The sequence below is a fragment of the Bubalus kerabau genome, chromosome 10 (genome assembly GCF_029407905.1).
Source record: "Bubalus kerabau isolate K-KA32 ecotype Philippines breed swamp buffalo chromosome 10, PCC_UOA_SB_1v2, whole genome shotgun sequence".
Classification (NCBI taxonomy): domain Eukaryota; kingdom Metazoa; phylum Chordata; class Mammalia; order Artiodactyla; family Bovidae; genus Bubalus; species Bubalus kerabau.
This window is the reverse complement of record NC_073633.1, coordinates 4,894,781-4,907,063: the sequence shown is the minus strand read 5'-3', so window position 1 is coordinate 4,907,063 and position 12,283 is coordinate 4,894,781. Positions and strand designations below refer to the sequence as shown.

At 43.5% G+C, this 12,283-nt stretch overlaps 1 non-coding gene across 1 annotated transcript; it reads left to right on the top strand.

Moving 5' to 3' along the window:
• Positions 1–11,362: 11,362 nt before the first annotated feature.
• TRNAK-UUU (transfer RNA lysine (anticodon UUU)) lies at positions 11,363–11,435 on the top strand. The gene has a single exon. It is a non-coding gene; the product is annotated as a tRNA-Lys (tRNA).
• Positions 11,436–12,283: the final 848 nt, after the last annotated feature.

Genomic DNA, 12,283 nt, shown 5'->3' with positions numbered 1-12,283 from the left:
CAAAGTTCTCAAGCAAAATTCGTTATCCTTCAGGGTCCACACAGACCCTATTCAAAATAATATGAACATTTATATAGAAAGTGTAGTTAAGATAAAGTAACAATATTAATAGGATTAAAGGAAAGGAGGGAGAGAATTTTGGTTGTTTTCTATATGCACTCTTGCTCATATAAAATTAATGTCTTTTTGCATTCTAACATAAAGAATGCTGATAGCTTATATTATTGCAAATGAGATAATGCCCTTTCAGGTAAGGAAATAACAACAACAAAAAAACTAAACTATATGATGAAATTTTTTTTATTCTGGAACCAAAAAAGGGAAAGACTTCCAGATGAAAATATATACAAGGTCACTTGGAGTTACATATTTCTTTCATTTCAGGACATAATTACTCCATAAAGTGTTCTGATATCTTTCTAATGTTTTCCAATGAAACTTCAAAAAAGTAATAAAATTCAGCTAGGAATTATCATAATTGAGTCAAGTCCGAAAGAATTTTGTCTTTTTTTTTTCCATACGTCTAATCACCTGTTTCTGAGATTTTTTTTTTTTTTTTTTTAAATTTGGGGGTGGGGAGGGATTTCCTACTCTCTTTCTCTGTGTAAGCAAGTACAATCAGTAGGAGGCACCCTGGGATTTTCAAAGTATCTTCACCATCACCAAGGCAAAGGCTAAAACAAAATGTAACACACAATTTAGGCTGCCTACCCCTTTGAAGGCAATTCAATTTTCGGCGCGTACAGGCTTCAGCGCCCAGTGTCGACCTTTCATATAAGCATTCTGGAAGACGTTACGATTGCCTTCCTCACCATCAGTGTCTGATACGTGATAAACATTCGGGCAGAGTAATTATTTTGCCAAGCCTCGCCTCTTGACGTTGCAATACCGCCCCTGCAGGGGAGCTGGAAGTCAGCACAGAGAGGGTTTGAAGTGATCACGCAGAGGCGCCCCGAGGCCCCTCGAGAGGCTCACCTGTTTGGAGCCCTGAGCCGGGGTAGGGAGTAGGACTCTATATTCCCGCCTCACCTCTCAGCCCCCACTTTGCGCCTGAACGCTTCGCTCCCCTCAGGCTAAGATGTTTAGACCAGTACTGAGCGGCAAACTATTAATACGCACACTCTGCGGGCTCCGAAGTTTGGAACGCAGGGCCTCTGTGGCACACGAAAGTTTTTCACAGCTTGTTTTCCTGCTCAGCTCTGTCGCTGAGGGTGCATCCCTCTCCCGGTGTGGTCCCGGGTCTGTCCGCCGAGCAACTGGACAAGACCGCTGCCCGGTGGCCACAGCGTCTTGACACTCTGAGGCTGCAGGGCAGCCTCTTCTACTTGGGCAAGCGGCCAACACTAGACTCCCCAGAGGCAGGAGTGCTCCCAGTCCCGGGGAGGACCCGCATCCGAAAGAAAGGTCTCCCTGTGCCCAGACAAAGGCAGCGCTGGGGAAAGTTGCACCAACCGGCACCTCCAGAAGACGAGCTTGAGCAGCTAGCTCCTCGGCCTCAGTGGCCGAGCCGGCGACACGCTCTCAGAGTCTCGGGCAACTTTTCCCGTAAGCTTCGGAGCAACTTGGGGGAAGTAGGGGGCGAGGGGGCAGAGGAGGGATCTCGAGCAGCGCGGAGAGGCGGGTCGCGCCCCGGCCCGTCCCGCGGACCTCCCCGAGTACCTGCTGATGTAGCCGTCGCCGTCGCCGTCGCAGGTCTGGAAGAGGCGCCGCATCCTCTCCTCCTCGCCGGTGCTCGACGTGTCACTGCTGCTGCTCCCGCCGCTGGCGCTCCCCGCCGCCGCCGCCATCACGCGCCCGCCCCCGGCTTGGGAGGCGGAGGACGTGCGGCCGCGGGAGGAACCCGCCGGCGCGCACGGCGCTGGCTGCTCCCGGCCCCAGCCTGACTGACGACGGAGCATGCCCAGTGGCCGCCGGGGCGCTCCGGGCGAGGGATTCCACCGCTCCGGGTTTTGTTCGGGCTGGGAAAATGGGCGCTCTGCAATCGCTGGAGCAGGTACCTCAGGGGAGAGGGAGGAGGGGGAGATGGCTCTTGGAGGTAGGGAGCTGGGGATGGTGACGGGCGGGGGGTGGGGGCGGGGTCCCGGGCAGGGGGGTGAAAGTCTTGGTTTGATGCAATCTGCCCAGAGTATAGTGGTGGGACTTTAACTTCCGTTTTGTTTTCCCCAAGTCAGGTGGTCCAGCCTGGGCCTTTGAGGTCCTTATCTTCTTTTTCCAGGCCCGAAGACTCCTTCATTCCCAGCCCAGGTGCTACACCTAGGTGAGTGAGTGAACCCTCAGAGAGTGCTAGCCAGCCCTGGTCGCTGCAACTACATGGGAGACCCTGAGCAATAACTGTCTAACTGAACCTAGCCAACCCCCAGAGATACTAAAAGGGTTGTTGTTTTAGGGCATACGTTTTGAGGTGGTTTGTCATGCCACAATAGTGAAAGTGAGAATCGCTCATTCGTATCCAACTCTTTGCCACCCCATGAACTATACAGTCCATGGAATTCTCCAGACCAGAATACAGGAGTGGGTAGCCTTTCCCTTCTCCAGGGGATCTTCCTATCCCAGGGGTCCAACCCAGGTCTCCCGCATTGCGGGCAGATTCTTTACCAGCTGAGTCACAAGGGAAGCCCAAGAATACTGGAGTGGGTAGCCTATCCCTTCTCCAGGGGGGCTTTCTGACCGAGGAACCGAACCCGCATCTCCTACATTGCAGGTGGATTCTTTACCAACTGAGCTATCAGGGAAGCCATGCCACAACAGATAATGAAACACATCCATTGGCCTTGAGTCTGTCTGCCAGGTCAGAAGGAAGATGCCTATCCTCTTCTCTCCTGCCTCTATGCCATTCACCACCTATTCCTACTTTAGTTCTTTTTAATTTTGTACATTCCCAGTATTTCAGAGCACTTATAATCTTATGATGAAGTCTTTTCTCATCTGAGAAAAGTCTTGTTAATATATCCAATAATGTTTTCTTAAAAGATGGTGTTGGCGATACAGATATTCCTGTCTACCTGTCTCTAATGCCCAATTTTCAATAAATAAATATTTTAAATCCTTATTTTTCCAATTTTTCATAGAATAAAACTTTTATTATTGCCTGACAAGGAACAGTCAGACACCAGTTGTTACCTTCAAGTTCTCCTAGAGAGTTGATAATGGGTGGGGGGGTGGGGTGGGGAGGATAAAGCACTCATAAATATGCATGAAGGTTCTGGAAACCCAAAGAGGTTTCCAGGATCTGAGCAGATCTATTCCTAACCACACCCCATTGATACAGAAAGTAGAGTGTAAACCTCAACTGGTTATATCTCAAAGCAAAGAATGTTTTTCTCCTGAGAGAACACATGCATGACAGCTCTGGGAGGTTTAAATTTAAATCATCTTGAATTAAATCTGAACACTTAAAAAGTGGATCTTGACACATTTCCTAAACAACCTGCCTTCATGCTTGAGTAACTCAGAAATGGCTGAACAGATAGGTTCAACTTTCCAGAAAAGAATTTGCTTCTGAGCTAATATGAAGCATATGAAATTTCAGCTGAAAAGGTTACTAGGAGAGGGAGAAACTTGTAAGACATTGAAAATGGAGATGCAGTATGAACATAAAGATGATAAATGTAAAGTAGGAGGTTGGAATGAGAGCGATACCCATAACCATAAATCTAACAGTACTGGTTATGTCATAATTTCAAAGGTTTTATGTATTTATCTGCGATGAGTGCATAGCTCAACATTGCTGTTCTTATCCAGTTTTTTCCCTTCTCAGTTTCCTCTTGGTTATAATAATATTTCATATTTATGTAGAATATATCAAAAGACGCTGTTTGTATTACAAGATATACTGTCTTCCATGTCTAATGTTGCCAGTTAAAACGACTAAAAGTGCGGCACTGTGCAAACTTGATTATCGGGTACTTGCTCTTCCAAATTCTGTTTACTAGAACTACACACTAGAGGTGGATTGAGGACCCCTATGGCAACCTCTCCCGACCTTTCTTTCACATGTTTTTTTGAGCCCAGCTAAGTTCCAAGTCCCTCAAGAAGCCTTCCATCGCCTCCCAGGTCACACTGATCTCTCAGAGCTCTCCTAGGGTGAAGCACACATTTTAATGGCAGACTCATGTAGCTTAATGGTGACTCACTTTCCCACCCAGAGTATCAGCTGGAACAGTGGAGTAGAGTTGAGGAAGTTTGATTCTCTTTCATCGAGCCCTTATTACAGATCAGTAATCATATTTAAATACTTTAATGCTACCTAGTAGGGGAAAGTATTTTTCATTCCTACTTAGGGGGAAGGGAATGGTAAGTGAGGGGGAGTTAAAGCCAAAAAGTTTAAGTAATGTGACCAAGTAAAGGTGCTGGAATTGAACTCATATCTTCCTGTCAAGCTCATGTTCTTCATATTTACTTCACATTGTCTTACTATCAGGGCCAGGGCAATTCGTGTTAGGCATTATACTTTTTGAGTGACACTGAAAGTGATAAAATTTACCTTTATATATTTGTTGTTCATATATTTACAATCATATGGGATGTTAACATGAGCTGTTGCCATCTGTCCCAGGTTGGTTTTCTGGGGAGCAGACTCCAAGACAGAGTTCCACATGCAGAATGCTTACTTGGAAAAGCCCTTGGTGCCCCAACATGTGTGGAAAGGAGATGAAGGGAGCAGTGTAGAAAGAGGGAGAAGTCCTACTATGCTGCAGCCCCAGAGCAGCCTGTCTGACCTCACAGAAAGCTCTGGTGCTAAGATAGCCTGTGTTGCTTCCATACTGTACTTGTCATAGTCTCTCAGTTGTGTCCGACTCTTTGTGACCCATGGACTGTAGCCCACCAGGCTACTCTGTCCATGGGATTCTCCAGGCAAGAATATTGGAGTGGGTTGCCATGCCCTCCTCCAGGGGGTCTTCCCAACCCAGGGATCAAACTCAGGTCTCCCACATTGCAACTGGATTCTTTACCATCTGAGCCACTAGGGAAGCTCAAGATTACTGGAATGTGTAGCCTGTCCCTTCTCCAGGGTATCTTCCTAACCCAGAAATTGAACAGGGGTCTTCTACATTGCAGGTGGATTCTTTACCAGCTGCGCTACCATGGAAACCCTACTTCCCTATTACTGTTGTAACAGATTATCATAAACTTTTTTCTTAAGCAGCACCAATTTACTATCTTACAGTTCTGAGGGTCAGGAATTTGAAATAAGTCTCACTGAGCTAAAACAAAAGCATCAGCAGGGCCACATTCCTTCTGCAGGCTCTAGCAAAGAGTCCATTTGCTTACCTTTTCTAGCTTATTCTCTTTCTCCATAGCCAAGAGCTCCTCTTATTATGTTCATCATTCATTCTGTCTTCCAAGCCAGAAATCCCAAGTCCTTGCCTCCCTTTGCCCCTCACTTCCCACCACATCCTGCTGAATCTGCTTCCTTAATACCGCCTCGAATTAATCTTTTTCCTCCATCCCCATTACCACAGCTTTTATAGAGACTCATTTATATCTTTTAAATGATCTTTCCTTCCAACCCAACCTCCCAAGCCCTCATTATAAAATGAAAATATAATCAGGTCCCTCCTGGCTTAAATTCTGTCTCATTGGATCATTCTTGCCCTTAGGATAAAATCCACCCTCCCAGCAGAACCTTCTAGGCCTTCCATGATCTGACCCCCTTTCTCTCCTCTTGTTTCTTCCCTTGCCCCTGTGCTCTAGTGAAAGTCATATTAACTTTTCTTTGAAAATCTATCCTCACTTGTGTTTATATACCATTGCAAGAGTCTCATACTTTCAGACTAGAAATGAATGAAGGAGGTGGGGAGCTCCCGGACTCTAGCAAATTGGAAGGAACAAGATAGCTAGGGACAACATGGGTAGTGGCAGTTACTAAGAGGAGAAGAAAGGAGGCTAAGGCCTAGAGAGCCTTGATTAATAAGAAAATAAGAGTGGGGTTTAGAAGTGGGAGCACTTCTCTCTTAGTTCAGTTGATAAAAAATCCTCCTGCAATGCAGGAAACTGGGTTCGATTCCTGGGTCTGGAAGATCCCCTGGAGAGGGAAATGGCAATCCACTCCAGTATTCTTGCCTGGAGAATCCCATGGACTGAGGAGCCTGGTGGGTTATAGTCCTTGGGATCACAAGAGTTGGACACGACTAAGGGACTAAACCACCACCACCACTCAAAGAAGGGGAAAAGCAAGGGAAATGTTTGGAGGAGAAAGAGGAAATGTCACAACTGACAGAACTAAGGAAACCATGAACCCCCTTGATCCCCACAGCTCTCCAGTAGGCGTTGGGCAATGCCATTTTTTTCTATCTTATCAGGCTCTTTCCTTTCTAGTTAGTAATGGAATTAATAATGACAAGTATTTACTGCAGTGGCACCCCACTCCAGTACTCTTGCCTGGAAAATCCCATCGATGGAGGAGCCTGGTAGGCTGCAGTCCATGGGGTCGCTAAGAGTCAGACAGGACTGAGCGACTTCACTTTCACTTTCCACTTTCATGCATTGGAGAAGGAAATGGCAAGCCACTCCAGTGTTCTTGCCTGGAGAATCCCAAGGATGGGGTCACACAGAGTCATACATGACTGAAGTGACGTAGCAGTATTTACTGAGAACTTAATATGCACCACAGAGAAGGCGATGGCACCCCACTCCAGTACTCTTGCCTGGAAAATCCCATGGGCAGAGGAGCCTGGTAGGCTGCAGTCCATGGGGTCGCTAAGAGTCAGACACGACTGAGTGACTTCACTTTCACTTTCCACTTTCATGCATTGGAGAAGGAAATGGCAGCCCACTCCAGTGTTCTTGCCTGGAGAATCCCATGGACGGAGAAGCCTGGTAGGCTGCAGTCCTTGGGGTCGCAAAGAGTCGGGCACGACTGAGCGACTTCATTTAATATGCACCAATCATTTTCCTTAAGTGCTTTAAATAATATTTAACTCTCACATCAATGTTAAGAAGCTTGTTGTTTTATTCCCATTTTACAGATGATGGCACTGATGTACATATGTCAAATGGCATAGTTGCACAGCTAGGAAAAGGAATGATTTACTCATATATATGCCTAGAATCATGTTTACAGAAAACTGACATATCTTAACATGCCTATCTCTTTTATCTGTGGGTAAAGACTAAAACAAAGCTAGTGGAGGTGATGGAATTCCAGTTGAGCTATTTCAAATCCTGAAAGATGATGCTGTGAAAGTGCTGCACTCAATATGCCACCAAATTTGGAAAACTCAGTGGCCACAGGACTGGAAAAGGTCCGTTTTCATTCCAATCCCAAAGAAAGGCAATGCCAAAGTTTGCTCAAACTACCACACAATTGCACTCATCTCACATGCTAGTAAAGTAATGCTCAAAATTCTCCAAGCCAGGTTTCAGCAATATGTGAACTGTAAACTTCCTGATGTTCAAGCTGGTTTTAGAAAAGGCAGAGGAACCAGAGATCAAATTGCCAACATCCACTGGATCATCGAAAAAGCAAGAGAGTTCCAGAAAAACATCTATTTCTGCTTTATTGACTATGCCAAAGCCTTTGACTGTGTGGATCACAATAAACTGTGGAAAATTCTGAAAGAGATGGGAATGCCAGATCACCTGACCTGCCTCTTGAGAAACCTGTATGCAGGTCAGGAAGCAACAGTTAGAACTGGACATGGAACAACAGACTGGTTCCAAATAGGAAAAGGAGTACGTCAAGGCTGTATATTATCACCCTGCTTTTTTAACTTATATGCAGAGTACATCATGAGAAACTCTGGACTGGAAGACGCACAGGCGGGAATCAAGATTGCTGGGAGAAATATCAATAACCTCAGATATGCAGATGACACCACCGTTATGGCAGAACATGAAGAGGAACTAAAAAGCCTCTTGATGAAAGTGAAAGAGGAGAGTGAAAAAGTTGGCTTAAAGCTCAGCATTCAGAAAACGAAGATCATGGCATCTGGTCCCATCACTTCATGGGAAATAGATGGGGAAACAGTGGAAACAGTGTCAGACTTTATTTTTGGGGGTCCAGAATCACTGCAGATGGTGATTGCAGCCATGAAATTAAAAGATGCTTACTCCTTGGAAGGAAAGTTATGACCAACCTAGATAGCATTTTCAAAAGCAGAGACATTACTTCGCCAACAAAGGTCCATCTAATCAAGGCTATGGTTTTTCCAGTAGTCATGTATGGATGTGAGAGTTAGACTGTGAAGAAAGCTGAGTGCTGAAGAATTGATGCTTTTGAACTGTGGTGTTGGAGAAGACTCTTGAGAGTCCCTTGGACTGCAAGGAGATGCAACCAGTTCATTCTAAAGGAGATCAGTCCTGGGTGTTCTTTGGAAGGACTGATGCTAAAGCTGAAACTCCAGTACTTTGACCACCTCATGTGAAGAGTTGACTCATTGGAAAAGACTGTGATGCTGGGAGGGATTGGGGGCAGGAGGAAAAGGGGACAACAGAGGATGAGATGGCTGGATGGCATCACAGACTCGATGGACATGAGTTTGAGTGAACTCTGGGAGTTGGTGATGGATAGGGAGGCCTGGCGTGCTGCAATTCATGGGGTTGCAAAGAGTCGGACACGACTGAGTGACTGAACTGAACTGAACTGAAGGACTAAAAGACGTTTATTCCTTGGAAGGAAAGTTATGACCATCCTAGATAGCATATTAAAAAGCACAGACATTACTTTGCCAACAAAAGTCCATCTAGTCAAGGCTATGGTTTTTCCAGTGGTCATGTATGGATGTGAGAGTTGGACTATAAAGAAAGCTGAGTGCTGAAGAATTGATGCTTTTGACCTGTGGTGTTGAAGAAGACTCTTGAGAGTCCCTTGGACTGCAAGGCGATCCAACCAGTCCATTCTAAAGGAGATTAGTCCTGGGTATTCTTTGGAAGGACAAGCTAAAGCTGAAACTTCAATACTTTGGCCCTCTCATGGGAAGAGTTGACTCATTGGAAAAGACTCTGATGCTGGGAAGGATTGGTGGCAGGAGGAGAAGGGAACAACAGAGGATGAGATGGCTGGATGGCATCACCAGCTCGATGGACGTGAGTCTGAGTGAACTCTGGGAGTTGGTGATGGACAGGGAGGCCTGGCGTGCTGCAATTCATGGGGTCGCAAAGAGTCAGCCATGACTGAGCGACTGAACTGACTGAAGTACTTTGTTTACAGGGTAGATTTTTTTTAATTGAAGACAAATTATTTTATGATTGATACTAAATGTATAAAATTTTATCTCCTTTATTTAATGATTGCCATGTGCATGCAATGAACTTTCTCCTTGGGAAAAACTGGAGTGTGATGATCATCTTTGTTAGATTATTCTTTTCTCCTTTACAATAGAAATATAGAATCAGTAATGGTTAATAATGGTAGTTTGAGTTTTCTTAACTGAGCTGAATTTAATGCAAGGTTAATTCAGTCAATTGATTCACTGGCCTTGTAGAGGCATGACCTTTTTCATTAGAGGACTAGAGATACAATTTATTAATGACATCATTCCAAATCTCTAGGTGTATAAACATAAATTTTAAACATGAAGAATTCTCAAAGCTATGAGAAACCATGAACCAGACTTGGTAGAATGTGTTAGTGCTAATGCTTTATTGGCATCAGAGCCCAATGTCACATCAAATAAGATGCTAGCTGCCTAAAAAAACAGGAGGTTTTTAGCATCTAAATGTGTCTCCTTCTTTCTTCCCTAATACTAAAGCTATTTAGGAAGATATATTTTAAAAACAAATATAAATGACAGCCTCTAACAAACACGACACCAATCAGAGTCTCAGAATTAAAAGTGCTGATAAAACATCATACATATTCTTCCCTGGAGAGTCCATCTGTGCATGTGTATTTCTCATACAACTGTTTTTCAATCTAGCATATATCTTGCATCAATCTCCATGTGAACAAATCATATAATTATATTAAAAAATGCACTTCAATTGAGAGAAATGAGGAAGTGGGAGAGTGGAAAGATGTAAGGAAGAGATATTTGAAAACAGCGGCCCATATTTTAAGAAATATGATTTATTTTGAAAGATCTCATTCTGTCTGTACTTGGAAAAAATCCTTATATTCTAGCCAGAGCAAAATTAATTTGCATGTACTTTATTATCAAACTTGTATGTGGTATTATTTCCTTGTCATCTGGTGGTCTGGACATTGACTTTCTGAGACTTGACAACTGATAATATTTAGAAACATGTTAATTCTTTCATGTGAATAGGAACTATATATTAGCCTGCTGGTGCTGTGTACAAAATACTATTCTTGTGTCCAACAGGAACTGCTTGTCAACAATTACCTAAATTAAGTGCCAGGGGTATAAAATGTCCTTGCCTTATGTAAAAACAGCAACCATATAATACTTTATATTTTTTGTGTGTGAGCCTATTGAAATCCAAGGTTATAGGCTGTGTCTGGCGGACAACACAGTAAGAAGAAGCATGTTGGCATGGCATCTTGAGGCATCTGGGTGACTCAATGGGGTTACTGCTCAGAGCTGATGGAAACTGTCTGGTGGATTTCATTAAAATAGACACTAGTTCTGGGTAATTCAGACCAAAGAAATGATGTTTCTTCTTACTGGAGAATCTTGAAGAGGGAATTTAAGATCAATGTGAATTGTGTCTTCAGTGCCTCCCTTTACTGGGTGAAGGCAAAGTCTTGCCCTACATAGGGTCACTCATGGGACCATGTGAGGGCCAGTGTTTTAAAGGGCAACTGGGAACCATTTGGATACTTAAATCCTCTTCTAAAAGTAACCATCACAGCACCCATGAAGGTTCTTTATGGTGTTACCATTCATGAGCATCACTAACAAAGAAAATGAAGAATTTATTGCCAAACCTGCAAATTTGGCAAAAAATCATCCAGTCTTTGAACTGGGCCCAAATTGAGTGGTAGAGTGTCTTATTAGAATTCTGGTCACTCAATCTAAGGACACAAGGAAACTATTCAGATTAACAAAACAAACAAACAAAACAAAAAAACAAGTCATATGTGGTGAGTAGCTGAGGGAAAAGTAAATACATTTATTGATGCAATTAGCCACTTTGATGGAAAGGTCAATCAGTGAAAAAAGTTGGAATAGCCTGCATGAGTTTTGGTAAGAGTTTAGTTTAGCAAATATTTATTTCTAACCATGTGATCATTACTGTACTAATTGATGGAATAAGATATTGTCCCTGCTTCAAATATATCAAATAGATAAATCAATACTTGTAGTTCAATATTCTGGTGATGGGTGCATGAACAAGAATCAGAATTTCCATAGACTTTGAAGTAAAAAATTAGGGATGGGAGAAGAAAGAAAATCAGGAGATGTGTCATATTTTTAGTGATTAAAAAAGTGGAACTTAAAAATAAATCACCAGAAATTCCCTGGTGGTTCAGTGGTTAGGATTCTGTACTTTTACTACCGAGGACCCAGGTTCAATTCCTGGTCAAGGAACTAATCCTACAAGCCATGTGGTGTGGATAAAAATTAAAAATTAAAAAAAAAAAAAAAAGTAACCAAGATGGCCTTAAGGTTCCCATGAGTTTGAGTGAACTTCACAAAGACTTGCTTCTGACTCTAGGCGCTGATCTCCCTTTTCTTAGAGCAATTACTTTAGAACACTTGTAGTTGTCCATTTTTTCTTCCCCTTGAAATATAAACCTTCATAAAAGCCCCTTGCCAGTTTTACATCCCAAGACTCTGTTTCTCAAGGACTCCAGAACTATTCCTTTGAGTTGTAATCATCAAGGAATATGGTACCCCCATGCCCAATCTCTGTGGGAGGGAGGAACCTAAGTTCTATGGCACCAGTTGACAAATACATGGCCTAATCATAGAGAAAACTTGACAAACTCAGGAATAGCTCAAAGCGCTGGACATATCCCATTGATCAACCTTCTAAAGTCCCCCAGCACTCTTCCACTTGTTCATCTTGCTCTTAAAAACACTTCTGCCCTTTGTTTAGTTAAGTTGAGTTCAGACTTGGTTCTGGATCCTCTCCTCTATGGCAGTGGCTTTGAATTAGATCTTCTTTACCTGTTTAACTTTGGTCCAATTTTGCTCTGACAATAGAAGATCAGCAAGGAGACAAGAAAGGAGGATCTCTCCAAGCACAGAGCCAAGCATTGATCAAGGCATGGAAGCATCATATTCTGCTATGTATTGGGGGAGATCTACCCATATGTGCTATATATGTGGTGCTACAGTCCTCTCTGCCCACACTCTGCCTTTTGTGCACTTACATATGAAAAATTTCCACCTTCACCCTGGTGGCTCAGATGGTAAAGAATATACCTGCAATG